This window comes from Oryx dammah, unplaced genomic scaffold, assembly GCF_014754425.2.
Source record: "Oryx dammah isolate SB20612 unplaced genomic scaffold, SCBI_Odam_1.1 HiC_scaffold_9, whole genome shotgun sequence".
Taxonomy (NCBI): Eukaryota; Metazoa; Chordata; class Mammalia; order Artiodactyla; family Bovidae; genus Oryx; species Oryx dammah.
Window position 1 is genome coordinate 15,255,461 of NW_024070193.1, and position 26,030 is coordinate 15,281,490.

Here is a 26,030-nt window from a genome sequence, read left to right on the forward strand (position 1 = left end):
CCGTTTTGTTTTTTTAGCGTTGTGGTAATGTATCATCTTGCTTGGCTGGATGTCATCTCTGAGAAGGTCACCAAAGGTATGTGCACCTTTCTCCTAGACTCCCTGCCAACCCGCTCACACCCCATTACCACCGCTTCTTTAAAGGAAGCCATGGCAAATGTGGACAAACTACACAATGCCTCTGTTTGGACCTATGCAACCAAAATACGTAGGTCCCTCACTCATAGGTCCCACTTATCAGCCATAAACACTCACTCCCCATTTTGTAAGAGAAGTTCCTCAAAAGAAGGTAGGTAGATCTTTAGCACGGATAGAAGACAAGTTACAGGAGTCACAAGGGACAACACTGAGCTTTCAAAATTTGAGGTGTATGTGTACGTGTGTAGAAATGAATGCCCTTTATCCTGAGCTAAAAAAATCAGATCTCGATTTAGAGTAGAAAAGGATTGTTTCCAAGCCTCCTACTATTCATCTTCATTTCACAGATATTTAAAGCATGTATTATGTTGCTATGGACAATTAGCCTTTTATCCAATTTTACTTGAGAGTTTAACTCTCCCACCCGAAGGTTTTAATTATACTCTCAGCCCCATACTTAGGCCTCGGTTCCTGCAGCTGGAAATCTGCCCCAGTGATGTTATAACCTTGTTAATGTAACAAAAGAGGAGTTTACTTAAAACTGGACTGACTATGGACTTAAGCCAAATTTACTTGAAAGAGGAAAGAGTCTGTCAAAAATCCTATAGTAAACACGGCAAAGCAGTTCTTTCATAGCCTTCCCTTAATTCATAGCGACAAGCAATTTACATGTAAGTGGATTCATATGCTCTACCAAGAGGCCGCCTCTCCAAGCTGGGGCCCTGTGAGCTCCCCCCATCACCCAACCCACCTCCCCTTTTTCTTTTCTTTCCTCCCTTTTAGTTTTTTTCCCCCCCTTTCTTGGTATGTGGGGTAGGCTTTTTTCCTTAGTGAAACAGCATAAATCCACAATGTTTTAATCGCCCCCAAAGCATAATTAGGGCCCTCTAAACATTTACTAAGCCAGTCGCTCTGAATAAAGGCAAGCTAAATTTTCAAAATCCACTCTTAGATGTGACTGTTGTCCTGTCAAATACACACTTTATATTCTGCTGAAGCCCGATTATGAAGAGCGGAAAAAGTTCCCTGCTAACGAAGCAAGAGTTGTGAGCCTTAAGTGGAAGCTGTTGATCAAATACCAGAGCCCACGTTTTCCTCTGTTGCCAAAATCCTGCAGGGCTTCTTGCCTTTTACTGTTAATTAGATTACCTTTTTTAGTCCACACACTAACAAAAAACATACATTAGACTAAACAAGATATGACAACAAGGAAGGCTTGAAGGGGGAGCCTTCTGAGAAAACATTAAAGAAAAACATCACTCTTAATATCACTGTACAAAAGGAAAAAAAGAGACTGCAGGTAATTTCAGCCTGCAAGGGGGGAAATCCTCAACATTTTAGAAGCAAAGACCAAAAAATTAACTCCTCACAAGTAGGACAGCAGGCAGGGGTTTGCTTTAGTTACATTATTTTCAACTATGCTCTTTGACAAAATCCATCCACAGCAAACAACTGGCCAGCACTCAAGTTTCTTTCATGCACATTGAAAGTTTAATTAGTTCTAACTAGATCAAAAGTTGTTTTTCCCCTTTTGGCATGTATCTGTATCATTTCTGTGCTATTTGGAAGCTGCCAGACATCAAAGGCAGATCCATCATTCTTGGGGAACCTCCATTCCTTGGAGGCGATTCCAGTCTACCTCTCCTTCCATGCTACTGGATCTCATGGCAGCCAGGGGCCACTCTGGCAGGGCTGGTTCCACCTCAAGACACACACACAGCTCCTTCTCACTCCTCCAGAACAGCACCCAGCACAAAATGGCCTAACTGTTCCTGAGAATGCCCTGAGAAAACCCCAGACAAACCATTACCATATGGACACGGCAAATTCCCCCTCACCCCCAACCCCACAATGGAGAATTGGTGGAAAATATTCTAAGACTGAGAGAGTCTGAATTTGGCATCATTAAGGCCTTTAACAGCTCATAATATGGGGACCTATTTCAGTTGCACCGAAGTTAGCCTAATTTGTTCATTGTTTTTCCTTTTTTCACAGTCCTTTTTGCTATTTATTCCAGCCTTTGGTTCTAGGCTTCAAATGTGATTAGCAGGTTACTTAGGTAAGGAAATCATGAAGCCGCTCCAGTACTCTTGCCTGGGAAATCCCATGGACAGAGGAGCCTGGTGGGCTAAGTCCACGGGGGCCACAATAGAGCTGGATATGACTTAGCAATTTAACAACAGGCAAACCTACCAAGAGTCTTCTACTTTATATAAGAGCTTAAAGGTTACAAATGCCCAGGCTGAAGGCAAGGGTGAGCATCTAGCCCTCTTCCATATCAGTATGTACCTTAGGCAAGTTTACTTAGCTTTGTTGAGCCTCAGTTTCCTTCTCTGAAACCTGGGAAGAGTGTCCCTTCATCAAGTTTTTACAGGGAGTAAGAAAGGTAAAGCACTGAGCCCTGTGTTTTACAGGCCAAACATGCCTAAAGGGTATACTTAGTTAGTGTTAGACACTAATCAAAGTAACCACTTCTCTAGAGTATATAGTCAGAGTGTTACTTGATCTCATCTTTTAATCATAAAGGTGAGATTAGTTTAAGATTCTTTTATTGATTATTTTCTATGTGCCAAGAACGAAACTAGGAGCTGCTTATGTAGAGTACATCTTCCTCTGTTAGAGTGGCAAGGTTTATAGGCTCTACAGTCAAGCTACATCTTCACCAGCTCAGAGTCCCTGGCATCTGGGAGAAGTTATGTAACTTGTTTCAGGCCAGTAATACAGGGATATCCCCTTGGAAGGGGATATACTTTCCCATAGGTGACATTGTTTAGCACATATTCTTCCTTCTGATGAAATACAGATGTGATGACTGAATCTGCAGCAACAATTTTGTAACATGAAGAGAAAAGCTAGCCATGACAGAGGATGAAATAGAACAGCAATAGTAAAATACTGTACCCTTTCTGGCTACCTGCAGACTTACTGTTATGTTAAAAAAATATTATTCAATTTAAGTGTTTCTGTTAGGGCAGGTAAGTATATCCCTAGCTGATACGTACCTTGATTGCTCTTTGGCCTAGAAGATGTGGCTACAGAGAAAAAAGGGTTTCTGGACACCCTGTGTATCTGCCTGGACCTATTTAAGGGAGGATTAGATGGCAACTTGAGATGTAGAATGTCTGCTGCCCAAACTCATCACACTTCCCGTTCTAGCGGCCCTACCACATGCTGCAGGATCACACAACACAATTACTAAATTGTGGTTTTATCACTGTCTGCAATATTTTGGCTTCCCTCGGGTTCCAAAATATTATGTTTAAAAATCTCCATACGTGCCCTTGGTTGTGTTCCAAAAAGAAAAGACATTACTGGTGAGCATGTGCCTTCCTAAGAAGCACTGATGAGAGTACATCTTGAAGTGAGCACATTAATGGGTGTCCTTTAAACCCTCCACTTCCCATTTTCTGATTAGAGCCTCCTTAATTTAGCACCCCAGGATTCTACTTAAATACCTTCTTAGTCAGGATTAGGGGAGCAAAAGGAGACCACAGGGCCCTGACCCTGACAGTTCAAATTGTCAGCACCAGGAGACTGACACACTTTCCTCCCCACTAATCCCACACTGCGTGGCATGGTCTCAATTTCAGAGAAACCCGAATGCTTATACACTTAGCCAATCCCCAAGTGATTCCGATAAACTCAGTACTGAATAAGTGAGGCATTTATGTATCTTGAATATCTCTACTTGCTCGATGCCAGGGCCTCAATATTTTGATAAAGTGATGACAGGAAGAACATAGAGAACAAAAAGTAAAAGCAAAGAAAATACTATAAGTACATGGAAAAACTATGAGCTGTTAGAATTTATTTTGTATATTACAGAGGGAATACATGTCTATACGGCCATTTTTAAAATGTAGATTTTAGAGGCCAGATTGGTTTTCCTTCCTCTTTTGCAGAAACTGAAGCAGATTTGGGCTCAGGATATCCAAGGGCAATTTCTAAAACCCACTTTGAATTGTCTTCCTCTTGAATCTGCCAAAAAATTACACTGAAAAGGACTTTAAAAATCCTTTTTGTCTGTAGCAACACTGTCAAATAGAAATACAAGCCAAATTTTCAAGTAGCCACTTTAAAAATGGTAAAAAGAAGCAATTGAAATTATTATTAATCTTTTTATTTAGCCAAATTTATTCAAAATATTATTTCAGTATAAAATTACTACTGAAATAATTTATATTCTTTTTTCCATAATAAATTTTTGAAATCAGGAGTGCATTTACATTCGTATCACACTTCAGTTTGGACAAGCAAGTTTCAAATGCTTGGTAGTCACAGAAGGTCCATGGCTAATGCACTGAAAAGTATTGATCTATATACTTCTTCCATACACACATACAGACACACATACAGACATACATACACATATACATACATGCAAATATGCATGCAAACACATACACACACACAGAATCAATGGCACAGATGCTATCATAATAGCAGAATAACATGTATCAGCTTTTGACTCCTCCTGGCTATTCCACACATTTAGTGAAGGGAGTGGGATATAAATCAGCACAAGGTAGATTACAGCCTAATCCAGATGAAATGGCAGATATTTAACTATTTTTGACCTAAAATATGGCAATTTCAAGTAGTTCATCCTAGTATTTTTAACTCAAAATTTTCATGGAAGGGATCATGGTGATATCCAACCCTTAGATCCACGGTAGCCTCCACAGCAGACCAATCACTGTCATGAGTAGTTTTCTGACTGCAAAGTACGAACCACTATATTTCAGGTCCAAGCGCAGCAACTGACTAACTGCTTAAATGTTTAGCTCCTTTTTTATAGGCTGATAAACAGCTCCTACAAGTCTGGATGAAAGATGATATTTGATCAAAAAGCAAGGCACTAGCCAATGATAGTGTTCTTGACTACCTGCCATGTGCTGCTCAAGACCAATGGCTGCAGATGCCTAGAAGCACATCACTTAGTGGCCTGAGAAGTTCCTCAAATTCAGTCTTTGTAAAATCATTTCCACAACCACCATTCAGTTCAGTTCAGCTGCTCAGTCGTTTCCAACTCTTTGCAACCCCATGAATCGCAGCACGCCAGGCCTCCCTGTCCATCACCAACTCCCGGAGTAAACTCAGACTCATGTCCATCGAGTCAGTGATGCCATCCAGCCATCTCATCCTCTGTCGTCCCCTTCTTCTCCTGCCCCCAATCCCTCCCAGCATCAGAGTCTTTTCCAATGAGTCAACTCTTCCCATGAGGTGGCCAAAGTATTGAAGTTTCAGCTTCAGCATCAGTCCTTCCAATGAACACCCAGGACTGATCTCCTTTACAGTGGGTTGGTTGGATCTCCTTGCAGTCCAAGGGACTCTCAAGAGTCTTCTCCAACACCACAGTTCAAAAGCATCAATTCTTCGGTGCTCAGCCTTCTTCACAGTCCAACTCTCACATCCATACATGACCACAGGAAAAACCATAGCCTTGACTAGACGGACCTTAGTTGGCAAAGTAATGTCTCTGCTTTTGAATATATTATCTAGGTTGGTCATAACTTTTCTTCCAAGGAGTAAGCGTCTTTTAATTTCATGGCTGCAGTCACCATCTGCAGTGACCCTGGTGCCCCCCTAAATAAAGTCTGACACTGTTTCCACTGTTTCCCCATCCATTTCCCATGGACGGACCTTAGTCAGCAAAGTAATGTCTCTGCTTTTGAATATACTATCTAGGTTGGTCATAACTTTTCTTCCAAGGAGTAAGTGTCTTTTAATTTCATGGCTGCAGTCACCATCTGCAGTGATTTTGGAGCCCCAAAAAATAAAGTCTGACACTGTTTCCACTGTTTTCCCATCTATTTCCCATGAAGCGATGGGACCAGATGCCATGATCTTCGTTTTCTGAATGTTGAGCTTTAAGCCAACTTTTTCACTCTCCTCTTTCACTTTCATCAAGAGGGTTTTTAGCTCCTCTTCACTTTCTGCCATAAGGGTGGTGTCATCTGCATATCTGAGGTTATTGATATTTCTCCCGGCAATCTTGATTCCAGCTTGTGTTTCTTCCAGTCCAGCGTTTCTCAGGATGTACTCTGCATGTAAGTCTTTGTAAAATCATTTCCACAACCACCATTACCACTACAATTATCATGTTGTCACCATCATCTTCAACATTATACCATCAGCACAACCATGACTACCATGATCCTCTTACAGTCATCGTCATCACTACTATCATCATCATCCACCATCACTACCAACACTCCTATTACTAGCATCACTATTACTCCTATTTAATAAGTCCTTATTGAGTTCCTATTACCCACATCCCTATGCTATTTTCACTCCTTCACCCACTGGACTCCTATCAGTCTTTACGACTTAGTTTATATATCACTCCTCAAAGTCCTCCCTACCTCACAGGCTAAATGAATTGCTCTCTCACCTCTGTGGAATCACTGAAAAAGTACATGTCTAAGTTATAATGCCATGACCTAATTATGCAATCTTTTCTGTCTGCTTTCAGCTCCTAGCACTGACTCAGGGAGATCTCATAATACTGTGCAGAGCCCTACACTTTTAATAGCTTTATTAAGATATAATTCACATATTGCACAATTCACCCATTTAAAGTGTACAAGTAAATGAGTTGTGGTATATTCAGTTGTGAATCCATCACTACAATCAAGTTTAGAAAATAGGTAAACCTTGTACATAGTTCCCGACTAAACTATCAGGATTTCCTTTACCCACAGTGCCTGCATATGCAGTATTCCTACCATATTCAATTTTTTAAATAAAGTTTTTTAATACTAACTGCAGAATAAGAAGCATTGTTCCCTGTAAAAGAAAAAACAGAGCTAATAGTAGCAGTAAAATCATGACTATGCAAAATGTATGCAAAAGAAAAGAGATGAGAAAAAAAATCCAAACATCAAGTCTTTTTCTCAGGTAAACACTTTCTTCCTGATGCTAATCAGTATTCTCACAATATGCACATTTAATTTATGTTTTTTAAAAGAAGTCTTATTAGAAATAAGTGATTCTTGATTTATCAGATATGAAAAGAGATGTAACATCCATGCTATTAGTCACTTGAAAATGTCACACAAGAGAAAGCATTTTTATAATTTCAAAGCCCTACAAAAATATTATTTACTACTTTTAACAATAACACAATGAATCTATATCATCCAATCTATTATCCTGTTAAAATATGTAGCACTCACAGAATTTCAGATCTAGTACAGATAATTTGCTGTATTCATTTGACTCTTCCATGGGTCATTTGACTCTTCCATGATGATAACAGATGACCTCTTCTCTCCTGCCTTACTGACCCTGTGTACATTTTAACGTATTATAGATGAATTTACTAGTTCCTTAATCTTTAAATGAAGTAGCCTGTATACCTCTGGGTCTTATCAGGAAGCATGAGTATGTGTGTGGTCTGTACACAAATATATGTGTAGAGTTAAACTCTGTATCTCCAACAGGCAGGCTTTGCCCCTGCAGGTGTGGCAAGCAAGAGATTATACAACCCACATCTAAGATGCAGGAACATCTGCTGCATTCCTCTAACTGGTTTCTTGGCTGGATTTAAGAACCTTTTGAGCCTATAGTTAATCACTTCTGCTCTGGGTGCACTGAGGCCCAAGGAAATGATGCTAAGACAGTTCATGAGACAGGGGCATAACTCACTCAGTCGGCAAAAAACAAACAAACAAACAAAAAACCAATCCAGCTCTCCTCTCCCAGCTGATTTTAGAGAGCCCTTGCCTGGTGGACTTTGGCATCAGAGGCTAAGGCTCTCCTGGTCCTCCACTGGCTGCTACTCAACAGAAACACCATCCTATTGTGATCATTATTATGTCTTTAGTTAATGAAGCTTACAGAAGAAAGCATGTTTTCAGAGATGCTAAAGGGCATAGGCCCATTTTCATTGAAGTCAGCCTTGGTAGGAATCAAATTGTTTCTTCCTAAGGTTTTATATTCTTTTGGTAGTTCTTTTTTGTTGTAGTTGTATTATTTCAAAAATTAAAATAATAAAACATTCAGCTATGCAATGAAAAGCTGTTCAAGTTTGCTGACACGGATTTTCCTGTATACACTATTAGTTGTATTGAAAAGCAAACTCCAAGCTGGAGTTTTAAATCTTTTCCACACTCAATATCTCCTTGAAAAATTCCAGACCAGTTCTGGGAACCCCTTTCATTGTGTATCTTATTTTTTAAAAAATCCTTTCTTATTATAAACATATAAATTATTTCTGATACCATCATGCAAGAAAGGTAATGCTGAAAATTTCATATCCAGTTACAGCTGGCCAATGTGAATGTAAACAGTGTTACTATACATTGTGTAGATAGCATCTCCAATGGCAGCTTGCGAAAAATGACTTGGGTTAGTAGCCAACTCTCAATGACCACATGTCACAGAGAATGTGAGAATGCAGGAAAAAGGGCACTCTAACCTGCTTGGAGGGGAAACTATTTGTTTTAAGGTAAAGATAAGGTTAGGAGGCAAGGGTGCTGTGGTAGAAGGTTAGCTATTATTGCATACTTATGGGAATGACATTTTTGATACCCTCTCCCCATGGAGGTGGACATTTTTCAGCAGAATCTTCCAGAGTTGTTTGGGTTCTTAGCAGGACCCCATCTATTTAATTGTTGGCCATTTAAATACTGTATTTGATTTTAAGTCCCATATGAAATACTCCTCCTATCCCCCTTCATTACCTGGCTCACATCTCTCACCCATTAGGTCTCATATCAGGCCTTTATTCCTCCTGGAAGCTTCCTTAAGCCCCCATGCTTCCTTCCAATCTGGATTCAATGTCCTAATACCGTGCGCCGCCCCCACCCCCCCCCACCCTGGGCCTTTCTTATCAGAGTTCTTACTCCATCTTCCTCATTCGTGCATAAGTTTCACTAGGTAGGTACCATGTTAACAGGGCTGGACTCAATGCCCTATCCATAGAAAGTGCCCAGTGACTAACTGTGGAATACACAGAAAAAGAATCCACAGAATAATCTAATGGAGATGGGTTAGACTACTAAGGGCCCTCTAAACCTGTTAAAAGAAGACAAAGAAGAACTGGGGACTTTGGAGATAAGAAGATTCTGTAGCATGGGGGCTACTGAGAACAGGACAAGACAGAAGATCAGTGTTAAATACTCAAGAATCATGAAGAAGGACTAAATGCTCAAGTGCCCCAAAAAGCAAAATGCAAAATAATAAAAAAGCAAGAGGGTGACATGACAAATAAAATTATTACAGTGCAACAAAAGGCAGACATTTAAGGGACAGACAGTTCTCTGAGAGAACGCTGATAAACAGATTTATTAAGAGTTGCTAAATATAGGTCTGTGCTAAGTGTTTTAGATGCATTAGCGCATTTAATCATCAGAGAGACTCCACAGGCAAGGTAATGTCATCTACACATCTGGCAGTGTCACCGTGCAAGAGGAGTAAATGGCAAGGCGGAGACATAAACCCAAGTCACCTTTCCTTTCAAAGCCCAGGCTCTTGACTCTTGTGCTAATGTATTCTTCATCAACCCTGATGCTGGGCAGAGGTTAAAGGACCTCTTTCCAGGAATGCTGTTGCAAGTTAGGGAGCATCACCAGATGAGAGGGTGGGCTAGGTGATATGAAACACTACGTTTTCATGATGACACACTTAATCGTCATCATGTAGTCTTGCCTGGCTCAAGGCCAACTGACAACCAAAATGTGATGGATATAAAGTCTGTGTTGGTGTGAGATCCGAACCTTCACATTTCCCTATCCTCTGGGGACACCTTCTCTATCCACCCTCTATTGCAAGTGGGGCAAGACTGTTGCCCAAGTTCTTGGCCTACCTGCTATGCATTCCTAAATCTTTCCCCTCTAGAGCAACCAGGTTGGAATACCAAGCCCAAGACAAACATCTGGCTCAACCCAAAGATATACCCTGGTAACCTAGTTAAGGGAGAAAAGGGCAAAGATGTTCAGAGATGGAAATCATTCTGCTCCTCCCTAAAATCATTCAGGTTGGATGTACAAGATCCATTCTAATAATTAAAACATCGAGACTGGAGTTAAGCTCTAGGGAAATGGGGACTGTGTCTGAGCCATGAATAGATCAGCATTTAGCGTAGTGGGAGAAGCCTACCTCTTGCTCAATGAATTATGATTGAATTAATTAAAGAACAAACACCCTAGAGCAGGGGTCTGCAACCTTTCGGCTCTAATGTCTGATGATCTGAAGTGGAACTGATATAATGATAATAAAGTGTACAATAAATGTAATGTACTTGAATCATTCTGAAACTATCTCCCCGAACCCTGTCCATGGGAAAATTATCTTCCACGAAACCGGTGACAAGTGCCAAAAAGGTTTGGGATGACTGCTCTAGAATAACTGAAGAAAAAAAAAAAAAAGATTCCCAAGGAAATGGGGCTTCTGGGAACAAGCAGAGATCATCGTCAACAAAAATAGTGCAAGAAGCAAAATAGTTATCTTCAGGCCTCAGTAGAGATTTGGGAGTTTAATCTTATTACAAAGAGAGCTTAATCTCAGCTACATTCTCTGTAGAAAAGTTACCATTAATCAATACCCAAGAACACTTAGGCATAAAGATGAGACTAACCATTAGTTTATGGTCACCCTTCAACAAAAGCTGTTGTCCGTTTTCTTTCTTCAAAATCTTGAAGAGTTACCATTCAGTCAAGAAACTGAAAAGACACAAGACCAAGCAAGGCCCGTCCTTCCAGTCATGTGTAGAAATGTGAACAATCCCCAAGAGGTAACAAAAGTCTACCATGATGTAGTCATGTCAGTTCTGAGACGTAAGCATAAGCCAGGGTGAATAGAGCCAGCAATCAATTGAAGAATGTGTCAGGTGGTATAAATTTTTTGAATTTCCTTATATAATGCCACTAAATGGTCCATTTTGCAGTTTTATAGCAACATTTAAAAAAATCAGAATCTAAACCTCTCACATTTGGATTCCGGTGAGTTTCAAATTTATGGGGGAAAGCCTTCATTAGAATTATCCTCCACCTTCAAGTGTTTGTAATTTGCTGTCACAAATGTTTATCTTAAAAAAAAGAATGTTTATATTGAAATATTTATGAATGAAATGATATAATGCCTGGGATTTGCTTCAAAATAACCGAGGCACAGGAGTGGGGAAATGTGGGATAGGAAGCAAACAGTACTGCCAATGAGTTGAGTAATGGCTGAGGTTAGGTGAAGGGTAAAGTGGAGTTTCATTTTACTTTTGTATGCAATTGACATCTTTAAAATAAAAAATAAGGTCTAACAGAAATTTACCCTAGCCCATTCGGCCATCAATTAGACAAGAGATGATTCTCACAGGAATACACCTCTCTGTTCCATGGAAGCACCCCGTTCTTTAAAAAAAGATAAAACCCAGCTTTCATCAACACTAACTTATAGTCATTTGGGTATTTCTCCTCAGATGCCAGCATGGGTTTTACATTAAAAGGCAGACTATTCAAGGTACTTTTTAAAAATTTATTATTTAGTAGGGAATTTTCAAATGAACAAAATTCTTTAAAATTCTCTAAATACAGGCACTTGATAAATTCATCATTCCAAATGAGAAGCTTATCTAACTTTGATATATTCTTCACTGAAAGGCCTTCTCCATGGAAAGCTTTAGTAAAAGGTGAAAGATTTATTCAACCTGAAAAGAAACCAGAGTATGAAAGGCCTTCTAAAGAAATCAAAGTCTTCACAGGAAAGTTTTGGAGCTATTGAGAAAACAGTTGTTCCAGAAACATAAGATTCAGGCAATGCCCACACATGAGAGCAGATTACAGAAAGTTCATCTTGAAATCAGTTCCTAGAACTAAAGAGTATATGTCCCTAAAGAAAATGGCCCTGAATTATAGACAGCTACCCCCACTAAAGACAAAGATGAATGACACTGTTAAGTAGTGGGAAAGGCTGCTTTCTAAACTTTATGAATCTACCCAATCTAGGACTGCCTGCTTCCAGAAGGCAGAAGGCCTACATGTTGCTCATGAGCCAGTTTAAAACTTCACTAATACCACTAACACACTGGCTCAAGGCTCACAGTATTCCAGGGAGGTGGTAGGCTGCTAGTCCAAGGTGAGAAACTATAGATATATACAGGCTAGGAGTAGACTAGCACTTCTCATTCAAGGGATATTTTGCCTTCAAAGGGGACTTCTGGAAATATCTGGGGATATTTTTGATTGTTGCAAATGGAGGTGGGGGATTGTTCCCACCATCTACTAGGTAAAGGCCACAGATGCTATTAAACATAAGACAGCTCCCACAACAAAGAATTAACCAGCCCAGCATCAGAAGGGTTGCCATTAAGAAACTCTGGACTAGAGCAATAGTTGCCACAACAATTCCCTCACAGTCCTACATAAAGGCATGAAAGTGTTCAGGGAAACAGAACACAGAGCTGGCAGGAAGAAGAGGAAGAGAGGGACGCCCATCTCCACCACTCAACAGTCGCTCTAAACCTAGTCCAATAACCTCAGCTCCCTATAGGTCTCTTGAAAACTTCCATTTCTCTCCGTCTCCACTGCCACCATCTTAGGATAATCCTTTCCCACCTCAAAACCTTCGGCAGCTTCCCAGCAGTGTGCCCACAGCCAAATCTATGCTCCACACAAAGCCTCTGTGTGCTGTGGTCAAGCAATGGGGCAAGACTACAGGGTGATTCTGAGAGACTCAAACCCGACCTGGGCTATGTGACCCTGGGCCGGTTAACTTCTTTGTGCTTCTCCTTCCTCAAAAGTAGTATGAGAATGACAACAGTATTTATCTTAGAGGAAGGTGTGAAGATACTAAGTTTATATTTAAGAAGGTCTTAAAAGTTTCTGGCACATGGTAAGTACACTGTAATTGCTTTTTATTATTTTAAAACCATAATCTGATCATGTTACTTCACCCACAGTGGGTTCTTGTTCCTAGGATAAGTATCAATAATCTGACCACGGCCCCCACGGGTCGTCCGGCCTCTGCCATCCCTACAGCCTCAGTCAATCCTGCTTTCCTTCAGTCTCTGTGCTTCCACCACACAGGCCTCCTGTGAATTAAGTAAAAGCATGTTGCTCCCTTCTACCACAGGGCCTTTGCACAGGGAATCTCCTCCTCCTAGAATGTGCTCTCTGACCTGATCCACTCACCTAGCCTGCCTCTTCAATTCAGTGAACTCCTACTCACTCAACACTTCATGGTTTATCCTAAAGGACCCCTTCTACTACCTTTAGGATGCTCTCTTCTCTACAAAGATGTTTCCTTTTTTGCACACTCATCCCAGCTGCAATTCTCCATTCAACTTTCTAATCCCATAACTGGACATAAAATTGTTCATTCATTGTCTCAATAAACAACTGTGACTTCCTGGATCACTTGTTTCATGAATGAGCTGAGTCAATGTCTGAACAGTGACTGAATCAATGAGTAGGCATGCTGAGCTTGCACCTCAGTCTGGAGGTCTGCATTAGAGCAGTTGCTGATCAAAGATGCAATGCCTTTAACTTTATGGGACTCCCAAGTGCCCTGAGCCTGGCTGTAAAGATGTCAGGGCCTGGAGGCAGCTGTCTTGTACTGTAGCCCAGGACTTGAGAATGCTCTCTTTCCTTCCATCTCAAAAAACTCTTCCATGTTCAGTCAAACCAACTCCCCCAAGCCTAAAGAATATGGAAGGGGCATTTATTCTTTGTATATGGCAGGAACAGGGGGTTGTTTTCACTAGTCCTAAGACTGAGGCTGACTCTGGGAACATCAGCTTCACATCTTTCTGGGACTGTCACAGCAGCAGTCATTTGTATTCAATGGTCATTTAAAAACCAACTATTTTTTATAAAACCACAGAATGAGAGTTTTGTTTTAATATTTTGACTGTAGCATCAAGCATTCTGCTTCTTTTTCCAAAATTACTTACTATGGGAAATGTAAACATTTTTAAACAATGTTTTCCCAAATCATTGTAACAAATCTCACATCTATGACTACAGCACCATGATCTTCCCCACTGCACTGGTCTAGATTTGGCCAGAAACAGAATTCACCTCAGACAGGTCCAGTGTGGAGACTTCAGTGAAAGGACTACAGAGGAGAGGTGGTCAAGGTTAATAAAACAAATGTGCCGAGGCACCCCGGAAACGGCAACAAGGGAGTGGCTATTACTGCGCCTTGGGCTGAAGGGGCAACAGGAAATATGAGTTAATCCCAGTGCCAATGGGAATCATGGATGGGGTACTTCCAAGAGGAGCTACAGGCATGGGGAAAAGTCCCCACTGCCAGAGATGTGGCCCCAGTGCCAGAAGGGACAGGGAGGAAATTCTCTAGTCTTTTTCTCTTCCCACCCTTCACTGGGCTTCCCACGTGGTCTAGAGGTAAATAACCCACGTGCCAATGCAGGAGACACGAGAGACGCGGGTTTCACTCCTCGGTCAGGAAGATTCCCTGGAGGAGGGCATGGCGACCCTTTCCAGCGTAAGAGTCTGACATGAATGAAGCAACTTGTCATGCATGCACTCTCCCATCTCCTGCAGGCCCGGGACCCACCAGAAGTCAGCCAGCAAAGGAGCCCCTGCAATGCATCCTACAGGGGCAGCATTCCAGGGAACAGTCTCCCCTCCCAAAGAAGGGCAGGTGGAGGGCAGAGCAGAGAATAACCACTGGACCTACCATACTGCCTTAGAATAAAGCCTTAGAAATGCACTGAAGGGAACTTGTTCAAGAAAACATCCAAAGATAGAGCCAAGAAGAGAAAGAAGCACCAAGCTCAGGGCTCATAAACTGAACACCTACACACCATTTTCAAAACAGAACAGAAAGACTATTTAACTTTGATCATAACGCATGTGGGCACAAGCTGCAGTGTGCTCTGCAAGTCTCTCCAAGGAAGCGAAGGCTTGGGTGTGAGTAATACCAGATTCTCAAGGAAGTTGGCCAAAGCCTCCTGCAGGTTCAAATTAAGATCCCAGGGATATTGGCTTAACCCAAAGATCAAGTCAAGCGCTGCATTTCAATTTTCACAATCCGTTGGCTCCCAAATTCCGTGACTGGAAAACAAAAGATGTTGGCTGTTCTTGACTGGCAACTTGGCTTCAGGCTCTAGCTCTCAATTGCTTTGCTCCTGAGAAACTGAGCAGCTTCCCTCAAGATCCTCTAACATGCATGTGTGTCACACACACACACAGAGACACACACACTCACTCACACACACACACACACACTCACTCACTCACTCTCTCTCTCTTTCCCAGGTCTGCCTCCTGCTCAATAGTTAAAAAATTGGAATCTAGCAAGGGAATCATTATGTTAACAAGATACAGAAAATATTTTGACACCTCTCACTTTGTAGGGCACCAGAATAGGGGTAGGGAAAGGAGAGGAAACAAAGGAGAGAGGAACATGAGGAAAAGGAAAGAAGAAGAAAGAGGAGATTGGGTTGAAGAGAAGGCTAGAGTGGAAAAGGTGGGGACAGGAGGGAGAGACCACTAGCAAGAGGCAGAGCATAATTTCCATCAGCATTCATTCCTTCCTTCCACAAACTTTCATCAAGTGCTTTCCAGGGACCAAGAACATCCAAAACCTTCCTCACCTCCATCCTCTGCTTCATCCTGGAGGTCTTCAGTGACTTGGGAGCCTTTGTCATGATGCCCTCTGTCACTGGGCTGCAGTTATTGATGCTTCCCCTCTACGTCCTCAGGGTTGAGGCATCCCACGATAATGTCTACAATTTATTTTACTTTTGCAAAGAAGATGATACAGGGAGACAGAAAACCTTCAAGCTGGAATTTCCCCCAAGTCCTGCCCTCTCTCTTCTGGGAAAGAGCTGGCATCTGGACCGCAGTCTGTCCCACTGGTGCCACGGCTCTGGAATACATTCTCCCACTTTGGCAGTGGCCTTATTTTACTTCTATGCTTTTTGCTTTAAATAATCATTGCAAGAAATGGTTCCTAGGAAAAGACCTAACTACCTAATGGGTTGTGATGAAAGAAGGAACAAGTGGAAAAGGATGAACAAGGGGAGAGAGAGGGAGTAAAGGGGGCATCAGTTTAGAGGCCTGGCTGGAGGACTGGCCAGTCCCATACTCTTCATTTATAGTTGGAGAAAGTGAGGACCAGAGAGATCCAGAAGTTACAGAATGATGGAACACTGGAGCTGGAGAGGACTGCGTGGTCCACTGAGCAGCAGGCATTGGAGGATTAGGTCTTTTGTATCTTAGCCAGGATTTATATCTTACAGGGAGCACAGTCTCTTAGGAATTTAGATCTGAGACTTGTGCCAATTTCTCTGGGGTCTATAGTCCCGAGAAAGCAATCCAGAATCAAGTCAGAGTTGCACAAAACACAGGAAGAACCCAGACCATCAGGCCCTCTGGGCCAAAATCATGATGTTGAATGGGGGGAACATATGTCCTCTTTGAAAATAAGTCAAGCTAAATCAGAGATGAGAACCTATTAAGTTTTCTCTCTTCTCTCATTTAAAAAACACCAATTTTAAAAAGGGAGGCAAGTAACGAGTTGCTCAGCCCTGGCACTCCTGTCATTTGGAGCTGGATCATTCTTTGCTGTTCAGTTCAATCGCTCAGTCATGTCTGACTCTTTGTGACCCCACAGACTGCAGCATGCCAGGCTGCCCTGTTCATCACCAACTTGGAGCTTGCTCAAACTAATATCCATTAAGTCAGTGATGACATCAAACCATCTCATCCTCTGTCATCCCCTCCTCCTCCTGCCTTCAATCTCTCCCAGCATCAGGGTATTTTCCAGTGTGTCAGTTCTTTTCATCAGGGGGCCAAACTATGGGAGTTTCAGCTTCAGCATCAGTCCTTCCAATGAACACCCAGGACTGATCTCCTTTAGGACTGACTGCTTTGATCTCCTTGCAGTCCAAGGGACTCTCAAGAGTCTTCTCCAACACCACAGTTCAAAATCATCAATTCTTTGGCACTCAGCTGGAAAAAACATAGCTTTTTGTTGGAGAATTCTAACAAAATGTGATCCTCTGGAGAAAGGAATGGTAAACCACTTCAGCATTCTTGCCTTGAGAAGAACCCCATGAACAGTATGAAAAGGCAAAGAGATATGACACTAAAAGATGAACTACCCAGGTGGGTAGGTGCTCAATATGCTACTGGAGATCAGTGGAGAACTCCAGAAAGAATGAAGAGACAGAGCCAAAGCAAAAACAACGCCCAGTTGTGGATGTGACTGGTGATGGAAATAAAGTCTGCTCTAAAGAGCAGTATTGCATAGGAACCTGAAATGTTAGGTCCATGAGTTAAGGTAAATTGGAAGTGGTCGAAAAGGAGAGCAAGAGTGAACATAAACATTTTAGGAATCAATGAACTAAAATGGACAGGAATGGGTGAATTTAACTCAAATGATCATTATATCTACTACAGAGAAGGCAATGGCACCCCACTCCAGTATTCTTGGAAAATCCCATGGACGGAGGAGCCTGGTGGGCTGCAGTCCATGGGGTCGCAAAGAGTCAGACATGACTGAGAGACTTCACTTTCACTTTTCACTTTCACGCATTGGAGGAGGAAATGGCAACCCACTCCAGTGTTCTTGCCTGGAGAATCCCAGGGATGGCGGAGCCTGGTGGGCTGCCGTCCATGGGGTCGCACAGAGTCGGACAAGACTGAAGTGACTTAGCAGCAGCAGTGGGCAAGAATCCTTTAGAAGAAATGGAGTAGCCCTCACAGTCAACAAGAGCCAGTAATGCAATACTTGGATGCAATCTTAAAAACTACAGAATGATCTCTGTTTATTTCCAAGGCACACCATTCAATAACACAGTAATCCAAGTATATGCTTCAAACACTAATGTTGAAGAAGCTGAAGTTGAATGGTTCTCTGAAGACCTACAAGACCTTCTAGAACTAACACACAAAAAAGATGCCCTTTTCATTACAGGGGACTGGAATGCAAAAGTAGGAAGTCAAGAGATACCTGAAATAACAGGTAAATTTGGCCTTGGAGTACAGAATGAAGCAGGATAAAGGCAAATAGAGTTGTGCCAAGAGAACCCACTGGTCATAGCATACACTCTTTTCCAACAACACAAGAGAAGACTTTACACATGGACATCACCAGATGGTCAATACTGAAATCAGGTTGATTATATTCTTTGAGCCAAAAATGGAGAAGTGCTATACAATCAGCAAAAACAAAACTGGGAGCTGACTGTGGCTCAGATCATGAACTCCTTATTGCCAAATTCAGACTTAAATTGAAGGAAGCAGGGAAAACCACTAGACCATTCAGGTATGACCTAAATCAAATCCCTTACGATTATACAGTGGAAGTGAGAAATAGATTCAAGGGATTAGATCTGATAGACAGAGTGCCTGAAGAACTATGGACGGAGGTTTGTGACACTGTACAGGAGGCAGGGGTCAAGACCATCCCCAAGAAAAAGAAATGCAATAAGGCAACATGGTTGCCTGAGGGGGCCTTACAAATAGCTGAGAAAAGAAGAGAAGCGAAAGGCAAGGGAGAAAAAAAAAATTACACCCATTTGAATGCAGAGTTCCAAAAAATAGCAAGGAGAGGTAAGAAAGCCTTCCTCAAAAATCAATGCAAAGAAATAGAGGAAAACAATAGAATGGGAAAGACTAGAGATCTCTTCAAGAAAATTAGAGATACCAAGGGAACATTTCATGCAAAGATGGGCACAATAAAGGACAGAAACGGTATGGACCTAACAGAAGCAGAAGATACTAAGAAGAGGTGGCAAGAATATACAGAAGAACTATACAAAAAAACATCTTCATGACCCAGATAATCACGATGGTGTGATCACTCATCTAGAGCCAGACATCCTGGAATGCTAAGTCAAGTGGGCCTTAGGAAGCATCACCACACACAAAGCTGGTGGAGGTGATGAAATTCCAGGTGAGCTATTTCAAATCTTAAAAGATGATGCTGTGAAAGTGCTGCACTCAATACACCAGCAAATTTGGAAAACTCAGCAGTCGCCCCAGGACTGGAAAAGGTCAGTTTTCATTCCAATCCCAAAGAAAGGCAATGCCAAAGCATGTTCAAACTATGGCACAATTGCACTCATCTCACACACTAGCAAAGTAATGCTCATAATTCTCCAAGCCAGGCTTCAACAGTACATGAACCATGAAGTTCCAGATATTCAAGCTGGACTTAGAAAATGCAGAGGAACCAGAGATCAAATTGCCAACATCTGCTGGATCATTGAAAAAGCAACAGAATTCCTGAAAAAACATCTACTTCTTTACTGTTAGGCTATCCTGTGCATTGCAGGATGCTTAGTGATGTCGTTGGTCTCTACACACTACCTGCCAGTAGCATCTTCCCTTGAGCTGTGACAACAATATTATCTCCAGATCTCACCAAATGTCCCTGAGGGGCAAAATTATGTCCAGGGTGAGAACTACTGCTTGAGAGAATCAGGAGCTATCAACCTGGTCATCTGAGTCCAGAGCCTTGTTTACGGTTGGAGGGTCAGGCTGGCCTTGGCTCACTCAGTTACATTTGGCAGATTTGGGATGTGAACTTAAGTCCTGAGAGCCTTGCTCACTGCCCTGGAGAATTATCATTTCAGGACCTGATCTGTGACCCTGCTTGTAGTGCCCACCCCTTGGCTTCTCTTCCTGGTATACAGCTGCCCCACCCCTTGCCTCCTGGGGCTTAAGCTGCCAGTATCCCCCACATCCTTAGATCAAGCACTTAACAAAATTTCTCCAAAAGGAAGCTACTTTTGGATTGAAAGAAGGACCACAACTGCCCCCTTTGATTTCCACACTTTAGGAGGTTGGAAGGCCTGTACGATTCTCTTTCCCGTGGAGCTACTGCTGTGCGGATGGAGATAACATGAAGTGTGGTGCTTGGAATACTTTCAACTCTACAAATTCATGAGCATTTAGATTATTTAACTGCTGATTATGATTATTTAAGCTGAAAGATTACACCGCTCTAGCTCTGAAAATGTTTGTATTTCCACTAAAAACCAAGGGACCCATTTGACTGACATTTTTCACTATTAAAACTATACATCTAGTGCATGTTTTTGGCCAGAAGACAGTGTCTCCCCTATTTTGTTTTATGATAAGGAAGCTGAGTTCAAAGGCCTCCTCCAACTAGCTCTCTTCCTGCCCCCTCCCTCCCACCATCAACCTGGCTTGCTCTCCTGCTTCCCTAATGCAAGTTGGAAGAAGAACCTATGTGCCTGCTGCCATCCACTATTTAATCAAAACTGGATCCCAGCATCACCAAATAAAATTCATTTGATGACAATCTGTTCTTCAGTAGGAGAAAGTGTGATACAAACTGTCAGTGGTTAAGATCATAGCCTGTAGTGTCAAACAGACTTGTATTTGAGTTCCAGGTGTCTGAGCCTCAGTTCCTACATTTACACATTGAGGGTCATAAGACTCCGCATGTCAAAGGAGGTGGCAGTCATATGCAGGTGAAGTAAATAGCCCCTGCCTGACATGTAATAAGCACTTAAGAACTGTTCACTGGCAATGTTAATCTCATTATCCAAAGTCTGCATGAACTGAATAGTATATATGCCTGAGCTAATTTAATCCTCTGAAAGCATTTTAATCAAAGATAGTACATTTCTTAGGGCAAGGAGACTGAAGAGGTCTTGATTCTACCTGACACACAGTTTAACTACTGATTCTTTCCTCTGTGATGATTTGTGAAACACATCTCTGCTTGGCTCATGCATTTCATATCTAAAGAATTTTATTAAAATATAAATGCAATGTACACAACTACAGGATAGGTTCTGTACTTGTGGTCCTATTGAGAGGACAGTGTCCTAGACCAAGCAGTCATTTTGGCTTTTGGCAAAAGTTTTTGCATTTCAAATAGAATTCCTTAAGAGAAGAAACAAGATTCCAGCATCTCCTAAATATTCTTCAAGTTCCAGATCACTCACTTAGCAGAATGACTGGTAGAATTACACACTGAAAGGAACTGTGGAGATCACCCTTCCACCCCTCCCTGGGGATGGGGATTCTCTTTATAGCACCCCTTCCCCCCAGGATTTGCTGACATACCTCGGAAACCACCTCAAAAGAGCATAGAGTTCTGGCTGCTACAAAGCACTGTAGGAAGGCCTTCGTCTTCTTAAAGAATAACTGTGCTCAGGCACAATCATCTCAGGCAGCATAAATCAAATCCATTTCTTTCCTCTCATGTCACCTCTTTAATAGTTGGAGGGAGAATGTGTCTCTTGGTCTTCTCTAGACTAACACCCCTCACCCATCATCTATTCCAACCATGAACATATTTTTCAGGTACCTCCCAATATGTTCACTCAACACATGGCTCTCCCATAGTTTACCAATGCTGGTACCCAGAAATGAACTCAAATACTTACTGGACACATACACACAAGTAAATGTCTGAGAGGAATGCTATCACTAAAAATGTAGTTGCAAAGTTATTTTTAAATATTCAGTGAGATAAAATATCAGTTGATTTTTTCTTCTCATACTTTGCTCATTTCAGCAAAGATGGCTAGTTGCCCCTAATATCTCTCCACCTCTTTCTTTCCTTGGTAGTAGACTCCCTGAGAGTTAGCTGGACATACAGCCACCCAGCTGAAATCCAGATTTTCCTGCTTTCTTGTATCTAAATGTGATCATCTGACTTAAACACTGATCAATGTGCCTCTTCCCCACTCTGGATCTTGCACCTACTTAGAATGGAGAGATCTTTGTCCTTTGTGTCCACTTAGAACAGTGATTAGGTGAGTGCCTCTGGTTTAGAGCAGTCTTTGCAAGCAATGGATACCCAACAACTATTTATCAAATAAATTGTTAAATGACTCAGATGTCAGTGGATGGTATGGGCAGCTTAAATGGCAGGGAGGTTCCCTTCTCCTGTCTGATGGCAGGAATGTGGATGAAATGGTTGGAACTGAGGCAAAAACCTTGCATCATGAGGTGCAGAGAAAAACATGCAGAATCTCATGTGCAGAGAATAACAAAGCATCAAGGCAGAAGGAGTGCCAGTCCCTGGTTACTACGCTGCTTGCATGAACCTCTGGAATGTGCAGTTTTCTGTTCCTTGCATCAAGCTAATTAGACCACTCCACCATTCTAAAGTTATTTTCATCGTAGTTCAGTTTTATTTACCAATTTTATGTATATCAAGTCTTTTCTCTTTCACTAAAAGCCCTAAACCACCAACTCCAGGGTTACAAGAGAGAAACAGAAATCCTGAGTGATAAATAACTGCCCATCATGTGACTCTCTGCAGCTCAAACCACAGTCATTGCTGAATGAGCAGTTCTTCTCTCTGCCACCTGTCTTCAATCACTACAGGTAACTTAGGAGGCTGAGAAAAGCTTCACTAGTATTTTAGCTGACTCAATTTACTTTTAGAACTAGCAGGATACAAATAAGAACAGAGAGATTGGGATATTCTAGGACACATTAACATCAAGTGGAAGTCACTCAGTCATCTCTGACTCTTTGTGACCCCATGGACTGGAGCCCACCAGGCTCCTCTGTCCATGGAATTTCCCAGGCAAGAATCCTGGAGTGGGTTGCCATTCCCTTCTCCAGGGGATCTTCCTGACCCAGGAATCAAACCTGGGTCTCCTGCATTGCAGGCAGATTCTTTACATCTGAGCCACCAGGGAACCCCAGGACATATTACAATAGTATTTAATATATATTTTATATATTTTATGAACATGCCAAAGTTTTTCTAAATAACCATGGCTTACAGAGAAAATTGCACTGTAGCCGTCTCTCACCCCCCACACAAAAAACTGTTCAAAGTGTGAGGCCAACTCGAAATTGAAGATGAGCTCAGGGTATGCTAATTATAGTGGGTTTACCTAACATATGAATATGTCACCCACCATGATACATATATGGCCTTCTGTGGCTTATAAATCAGTTTCTTATAAATGCATTATTTCATTCAATCCCCATAACTTCTCTTGCAACTGAGTTTATCAATTTTAAGTAACAGTTGCCTTCAAAACTCCTCTCCCAGGCTCCATTAATCCTATCCAAATTGCCAGGCACTTAGGATTCCTTCCTAAAGAAATGTGATTTGTCTTTTCTCATGTTGGCATGAAGGAAAGAATAAATTGATTTTATCATTTTCTGCACCCTGCCTCTCCTTTGAAGGGTACTTACCTAATGAGTGGCTCTCTCAAAAGGGATCCTAGATCAAAGAGGCCAACAGGATAATGCCTTGGAATAAGCCTCTGTCTTACCTCACTGTAAACTTCCTAAAATAGCCCAGTGTATACAAAGGCTTCTGAGGCTATCTGGAGAAGATTCGAGAATGCAACAATACCCAGTAAATTAAGGTGGCTCTCACAATGTTATCAGATGAGTTAAATTATAGATGTCCCTTTAAAATCTTTACATTAAGTATGAGAAATCACCATAGAAAGTCTAAACTACACACTTCACATTATGTAACTTTTAACCAGCTCTCAAACCCCTTATTCATTCAGTATTTAATACTAAATGGAACAGATCAGTTAGCCTGCCTGTCTGCCTATTAAATTACTGTGCTAGTTTAAATTGTCTGAGCAAATGCACACAGATAGATTTTAAGCACAGTATCTCATGGCCTTCAATTCCTTTTAGCTACAGATATCAAATTCACCTGCCACAAATTAAATAATCGAGCTTTGGTTACTGGAATGTAAGCTCATTAACTGGTATTAATAAAACCAAACATATAGAATGATGTTCTTAATATTATTTTAATAAAATCCCTTTTAAATAGAAGCAAATGTAACAAAGACAAACCATTATGAAATGTTTTAGTAAGAGGTTTTAGATATTTTTTAAGTAAAAGAATAATATTATACACAAGGGAAGGAGAATATTATGTTCTTCTGGGAAAATGTATGGTTGGGAACCATTAGCTTCTTCCAGTGCAGCAATAATGACTGGCAGTTGGAATACTAACCAATGAAGATTAAACTGGAAAAAAATATTTATTCGGGGGAAGAATCTTACACAAGAGACAGTCAAAGACTCTCCACTAGGCTCAGATCCTAGAAGGTTTCTCAGACTATAGGGAGTGACATGGCATTTCCCTCTCTACTCCCAAATAATCAGGAGGGTCCTTACCAATGGAAAGAGCTTTCTAAGTGGGATTCTAAACTTCTTTGGTTCCACAAGAAGCTACTTTATTCATCTAACTATTTATTTATTTGCTTATTTATTTGTCCATTCATTTCGATCACTCATTTTACTAAAATGCAAACTTGATAAGGGCACACATTTTCACTTGTCCACCTATAGCAGTGGACATTCATTCCTCAAATGCAGAATTTATAAAATATGGAAGTACAATTTAATTTTCTTTTAAAAAATGAGCATTTGTAAATGTATACACCAAAATGCCATCACTGTCTATCTCTGCATGGTAGGACCATAAGTGATTTTCTTTTTGAATGCCTACCATATGACAAGTTCTAGATATCCAATATTAAAAGGGAATTTCACTGTAAACAAATTAACCAACTCATTTAAAGAGAAGTCTTTCAATCAAGCAATATTTTTCTCACTTTAAATTCAGCCTAAATTTAAACTAAGAGGACAACTCCCTCCCTGGCCAAGAAAAATGGCAGGGAAAAATGAAGGACAGTGTTGCACACGTCCCAAAATGATAAAACACAATAAAAAACTCTGGTTAAAAATTAAACAGTTGGGTTAGGAGTGTAGCTATCAAAAGTCAGTGTGAGGGAGCCTTGTAATGATGGACAGTGCTACATCTTGACAATGGTGGTGGTTATACAGATGTATACGTGTGATAAAACTGTATGTAACTAAATACATACACACACGAGTACATGTAAAACTGGAGAAATCTAAATAAAGTCGGTAAGCTATATGAATATCAATTTTCTGGCATAATACTGTGCTGTAATTATGCCAGATGTTACCACTGAGGGAAACAAGTGAAGCATACAAGAGAATCCTCTGTACTATTTCTTATAACTACATATTAATCTGCAATTATTTGAAAATAAGCTAACAAACTGACACAGGAGGATGCCTATCAAGACATTCTTTATAGTAGCAAAATATTGGCACCAAGATAAGCCTCTGATAAAGGGAGAAATCTCTATGATAGTATGTTGGATAATTAAAAATAATACAATTCAATGTTTGCTGCACAGAGCAGTGTTTACCATTCAGCAAGCAAAAGAAGGATTTACAAAATACGAAAGTACAATCTAATTTTGTTTAAAAAAATAAAGAGCATTTGTAAAGGTAGACATCAAAATACTATTAGTATCTATCTCTGCATGGTAGGATCATATGCAATTTTGTTTCTTTTTAATTTTGCTCTTTTTTTTTTCTCCTTTCAGAATGCAAAGTATTACCTAAACAGATATAAAATAAAAATAAATTTATGAAAAATAAAAGGCTGTCTGTCCTGTGGACAGGACTCAGCTGAAATCTATGTAGCTCTGAAACAAAAACCAAGACAAGCGGTAATGCTAATTACATGGAAAGCTATTTCAGTTCCATATAAGGATGAAGGAGCTACCTTCGAGAGCTGTGGAACATGAACCACCACCTTATGAGCCCATGGCTTCCAAGGTAAGTGGTCTTCACCAGGCCTGGTGAATTCCTTATTATGTGGACAGCAGTCTGGCTTATATAGGCTGGAAGGCTGCACCCAGCTGTTTTCCAATACTATAACTGTGTCATTTAATTTTGCAACAAATTTAACAGACACCATCTCTCATTTCAAAATCCCCTTTTAAGTTTCAAAGTGCTTTTACATATGCTAGTTTATATTAATTTCAGTTCAGTATTTTTTTAAAAACCCTGTTACTGTAACAATTCTATGGAGTAGGTAGGGCAGGTAATATCTACCTCCATGTCACCAAAGAAAAAAACCAAGGCAACCAGAGAGTGACCTCCTTTAAGGTTATGGAT

General features: G+C 40.9%; 1 protein-coding gene and 1 non-coding gene across 6 annotated transcripts in view; both read right to left on the reverse strand.

The window, feature by feature from the left end:
• The window catches only part of ERC2 (ELKS/RAB6-interacting/CAST family member 2), a 900,269-nt gene that overhangs the window by 252,444 nt on the left and 621,795 nt on the right, over window positions 1–26,030 (reverse strand). The window lies entirely within an intron of this gene.
• On the reverse strand, window positions 11,689–11,805 carry LOC120868484. The gene has a single exon (XR_005722228.1). It is a non-coding gene; the product is annotated as a U5 spliceosomal RNA (small nuclear RNA).